The following is a 6049-nucleotide window of genomic DNA, read 5'->3' as shown; positions in this document are numbered from 1 at the left end:
CCATTGCGGATCATCATACAACACGAAGAACTACTCAAGGAACTGGTGGAACTTCATCGACAAAAAGGTATGCGGAGACTTGAACTTATCTATCACTCAAAAGTCTATCTACTCTATCTCCTATCTTGAGACAAAAGTCGTTTTGCTATATAGACTTTGATTATACACATTTGTTGTTTCGAGCCGAGTTTAACTCACCTATCTATTTCTCGAAATATGTGTTGGTAAGCTTTCGCTTTGGCCAAGTTCATCTTTACCTAGTGACGAAAGTCATGTTATGTTTCAATCACTTTGAAAATTGCTTTGACGAAAAATGGTTTGTGAATAACAACTATATAACGTCCTCTAAGAATGTTTGAATGATTCTCGACCGGTTTGCGAACTGGCGTAAGTTCTCGACCGGAGAAAATCTGTTGGAGTTTGAGAACTCCTTCCGCGAACTTGAGTTAGGTTATATCTAAAGACGATCGTTTGTGAACTCATGTTTATATAAACTAAGGAATGCTAATTGTAAACCGTGTCTATAAAGTTGATGAACCGATTCGAGTGAATCAAATCGTTTTTACTTCAATTGTGTCTTGTGTAGTTACATAAGATTTCCTTGCAATTGAACAACTCTCTAACTAGTTCATTTGAGTCAGTTGAACTAGTTATGGTGAATAAGAATATGGTTGATATGAAAGTGCTCATATGGCTAACCATTTGGTTAATTATTGTTGAACCAACAAATGTACATGTTTGGGTACGGTTACACAAACCTAGAAACGTGCATTTCATTTGTGTGTAACAAGCTAGGTTTTCGATCTAACGGTTGAAAGATATTAGCTTGAATCTAATCAGGTTTTCATCTAACGGCGAATATTGAATGCTTTTTTACCACGCTAACATTGATTGCAAACCCTGATTTGAAAGACTATATAAGGGAGAACTCTAGCAACTGGGAAACCTAATCCCCACACCTTACATGTGATACTTGAACCGAAATTTGCAAACTTTGTTGATCAAGAGAACCGGAACAAGAGCCGTGAACTAAGTCCACGAACCCAGTCCGTGAACTCGTATGTGTTGCTATCTCAAGCATGTTTGTCAATGTTAGTGATCAAAACTATAAGTCTTGATTTCTATTCTACTATAGCTAAGTCTCGGATTAGGATATGAAGTGTAGTTGATCTGAAGAACTCCATGGAGGATCATCATACAACACGAAGAACTACTCAAGGAACTGGTGGAACTTCATCGACAAAAAGGTATGCGGAGACTTGAACTTATCTATCACTCAAAAGTCTATCTACTCTATCTCCTATCTTGAGACAAAAGTCGTTTTGCTATATAGACTTTGATTATACACATTTGCTGTTTCGAGCCGAGTTTAACTCACCTATCTATTTCTCGAAATATGTGTTGGTAAGCTTTCGCTTTGGCCAAGTTCATCTTTACCTAGTGACGAAAGTCATGTTATGTTTCAATCACTTTGAAAATTGCTTTGACGAAAAATGGTTTGTGAATAACAACTATATAACGTCCTCTAAGAATGTTTGAATGATTGAAATGAGAGTTTAGGTTATATAACCAATGATGGATATAAGCATAGTTGTGGAAACACATATATGTATAAGTCCTTATTCCTTGAACCGAAATTTGCAAACTTTGTTGATCAAGAGAACCGGAACAAGAGCCGTGAACTAAGTCCACGAACCCAGTCCGTGAACTCGTATGCGTTGCTATGTCAAGCATGTTTGTCAATGTTAGTGATCAAAACTATAAGTCTTGATTTCTAGTCTACTGTAGCTAAGTCTCGGATTAGGATATGAAGTGTAGTTGAGCTCAAGAACTCCATTGCGGATCATCATACAACACGAAGAACTACTCAAGGAACTGGTGGAACTTCATCGACAAAAAGGTATGCGGAGACTTGAACTTATCTATCACTCAAAAGTCTATCTACTCTATCTCCTATCTTGAGACAAAAGTCGTTTTGCTATATAGACTTTGATTATACACATTTGTTGTTTCGAGCCGAGTTTAACTCACCTATCTATTTCTCGAAATATGTGTTGGTAAGCTTTCGCTTTGGCCAAGTTCATCTTTACCTAGTGACGAAAGTCATGTTATGTTTCAATCACTTTGAAAATTGCTTTGACGAAAAATGGTTTGTGAATAACAACTATATAACGTCCTCTAAGAATGTTTGAATGATTCTCGACCGGTTTGCGAACTGGCGTAAGTTCTCGACCGGAGAAAATCTGTTGGAGTTTGAGAACTCCTTCCGCGAACTTGAGTTAGGTTATATCTAAAGACGATCGTTTGTGAACTCATGTTTATATAAACTAAGGAATGCTAATTGTAAACCGTGTCTATAAAGTTGATGAACCGATTCGAGTGAATCAAATCGTTTTTACTTCAATTGTGTCTTGTGTAGTTACATAAGATTTCCTTGCAATTGAACAACTCTCTAACTAGTTCATTTGAGTCAGTTGAACTAGTTATGGTGAATAAGAATATGGTTGATATGAAAGTGCTCATATGGCTAACCATTTGGTTAATTATTGTTGAACCAACAAATGTACATGTTTGGGTACGGTTACACAAACCTAGAAACGTGCATTTCATTTGTGTGTAACAAGCTAGGTTTTCGATCTAACGGTTGAAAGATATTAGCTTGAATCTAATCAGGTTTTCATCTAACGGCGAATATTGAATGCTTTTTTACCACGCTAACATTGATTGCAAACCCTGATTTGAAAGACTATATAAGGGAGAACTCTAGCAACTGGGAAACCTAATCCCCACACCTTACATGTGATACTAGATGTGTAAGCTAGAGTCGATTCTCCTTTAACCTTTGTTTTCTTCTTCTAAACCAGGTTAACGACTTAAAGGCTTCATTGGGATTGTGAAGCCAGACCGATACTACTTTCTCGTAGTTGTGTGATCTGATCTTGCTATTTCTATCGTACGAGTACAATCGCAAAGATTGGCTTGAGATTGATATATCCGATAGTAAAGATACAAAAGTAGTCACAAACATCTTCGTCTCATCGTTTGTGATTCCACAATATCTTCTTTCGCCGTTTCGATTAAATTGTGAGGTGATTGATAATACTAGGATGTTCTTCGGGAATATAAGTCCGGGTTATCAATTGGTTCTTGTTCACCTTGATTTATCAAAAGACGGAACAAAACTCGTAGATATATCTGTGGGAGACGGATTTATCTATTATTGTAGACTTTTCTGTGTGATACAAATTTGTTTATTAAAGTCTTCGACTTTGGGTCGTAGCAACTCTTAGTTGTGGGTGAGATCAGCTAAGGGAATCAAGTGCGTAGTATCATGCTGGGATCATAGACGTAAGGAGCCCAACTGTACCTTGGATCAGTGTGAGATTGATTGGGGTTCAACTACAGTCCAAACCGAATTTAGTTTGTAGTGGGCTAGTGTCTAGCGGCTTAATACAGTGTGTGTTCAATCTGGACTAGGTCCCGGGGTTTTTCTGCATTTGCAGTTTCCTCGTTAACAAAACTTCTGGTGTCTGTGTTATTTATTTTCCGCATTATTTTGTTATATAATTGAAATATCACAGGTTGTGCATTAAATCAATCAATTTTGAAATCAGACCTTTGGTTGTTGATTGAAATTGATTGATACTTGAACATTGGTGTTTGCTACCGTTCAAGTTATCTCACTAGTATTTGATAAAGACTCGCAGATTTCTATTTGCTTGAGTATAGATCAAATCGAGAGATTGAGATATTAACTCGTTGATATACGTTTTTAAGATTGAGTCTTATTGATTCTCTTAAAAGTATATTAGAGTTTGTCCATACAGATTGCTAAGAGAAATATTGGGTGTGGTTGTTGTACCCCCGCATTTTCAGAGTTTAGAACAATTAACCATATCTGGATACAACACAGTATGCGTACATAGTATGAGAACTGTATTGTTATGATTTAGTTTTGGGAACCTTCTTTCCGTACCTAGTATGCGAACAGTTTTACCTGTAAAGGTCCGGGAACCTTGTTTGCGTACCTAGTATGCGAACGGTTCTACCTGAGTTGGGTCCGGGATAGTTGTTGTTTGCGTACCTAGTTTGCAAACAAAGTGGTTTAAGTTTTAAAATCGATGAAGTATGATTCTCATACTCATGAACTAAAAATTTATGAATTAAGGAATGCAATCTTTGCAAACTGTGGATTAATGTTCATGAATTGATTATTGTATAAGTACTTTGTACAATTACGGATCAATCCGATTTTGTTTCAATTGGTTCATATATATTTCTATGAGATATTGAACAATTGAACAACTCTATTTGAAACACTATTAAATTCATTTGATTATCTTTCTTTCTTGATTGATCGATCATCATATTTGATCTAGAAGTGTTAGATGAATGTGATTAAGACAAAAGTGTTCATATGGCGAACTTCGGTTAACTGTTATTGAGCCAACTCAATATACACGTTTAGATACAATTACCCATATCTAAATAAAGGTATATTTCATTTGTGTGTAACAATCTAAGACCATCTAAAGGTTGATATTGATTGCTTTATTTTAAAGCAGACTTAGCTTGAATTTTAAATTAGGAGTTCATCTAACGGTGAATATTGAAAGCTTTATTACTAAGCTATATTAGCTTTGATTGTAAGCAAACTCTGATTTGAAAGACTATATAAGGGAGAACTCTAGCAACTGGAAATCTAATCCTGGCAATTTCTAGTGTCCTAGTTTCAAACTAGAGTTGATTCTCCTATAACCTAGGTTTTTCCAAAACCCTATTAGGTTAACGACTTGATGACTTCATTTGGGATTCGTGAAGCCAGATCCAGCTATTTTCTCTGTAGTTGTGTATATTGATCTTACTTGTTCTATCGTATTGAGTACTATCTTATCTAAGATTTTCTCGAGATTTATCTCCGATAGGTAAGATATAAAAAGTAGTCACAAAGTTCTTCGTCTCATACTTTGTGATTCCGCAGTAACTTCTTCTACTACCATATAGTTAAGTTATTGTGAGGTGAATGATATTTCTAGGCTGTTATTCGAGAGTATAAGACCGAATTATAAATTGGTTCCTGTTCACCTTGATTTATCATAAGACGAAACAAAACTTCATACGTACTTATGTGGGAGATAGATTTATCTATCTGAATATACTTATCTGTGTGAGACAGGTTTGTTTACAATTCTTCGACTTTGGGTCGTAACAACTCTTAGTTGTGGGTGAGATCAGCTAAGGGAATAAAGTGCGCAGAATTCGGCGTGGTTCTAGAGGCGTAAGGAACACGACTGTACCTTAATCGATGTGAGACTTGGTTAGAGCTCAACTACATTCCAGTCCAAAGTTAACTTGTAGTAGGCTAGTGTCTGTAGCGGCTTAATACATTGTGGTGTTCAATCTGGACTAGATCCCGGGGTGTTTCTGCATTTGCGGTTTCCTCGTTAACAAAATTTCTGGTGTCTGTGTTATTTCTTTTCCACATTATATTTTATATATAATTGAAATATCACAGGTTGTGCGTAGTTCAATCAGTTGGTAAATCCAACCTTGTTTGTTGGATATAACTTGATTGACACTTGGGCATTGGTCTTTGGTACCGTCCAAGTTGTTTCTCTTATCAATCAGACTCACGGATTTCTATCTGTTTGATTTGCTGATTGGATTGAGAATTAGAGATAAAGCTCTTTTATATATCTCTTGATTGAGCTTGCTTTTAAACTGGTGCTCTCGGAATCATATTGGAGTTTGTCCATACAAATTGCCAAACGAATTATTGGTTGTGGTTGTTATACCCCCGTTTTTTCATTGGTATAAGAGCAGGAAAACACTCTAAGACCTCATAAGTTTGTGTTTGTGCAATCTGACTCTATGGATAGAAGTGCTATCTCTATAAACGTACCGCCAGTCATCGATGACTCGAATTACTTAATGGTGGAAATTTGTTATGTGTGTCTTTCTTCAAGCACGTGATTTTCAATCATGGGTTCGTATTGTTAATGGCTATAATCCTCCATTAATTACAGTAGACGGTGTAGCTGTTGCAAAG

The sequence above is a fragment of the Papaver somniferum genome, chromosome 6, assembly GCF_003573695.1.
Source record: "Papaver somniferum cultivar HN1 chromosome 6, ASM357369v1, whole genome shotgun sequence".
Taxonomy (NCBI): Eukaryota; Viridiplantae; Streptophyta; class Magnoliopsida; order Ranunculales; family Papaveraceae; genus Papaver; species Papaver somniferum.
This window is presented reverse-complemented; position numbering follows the sequence as displayed.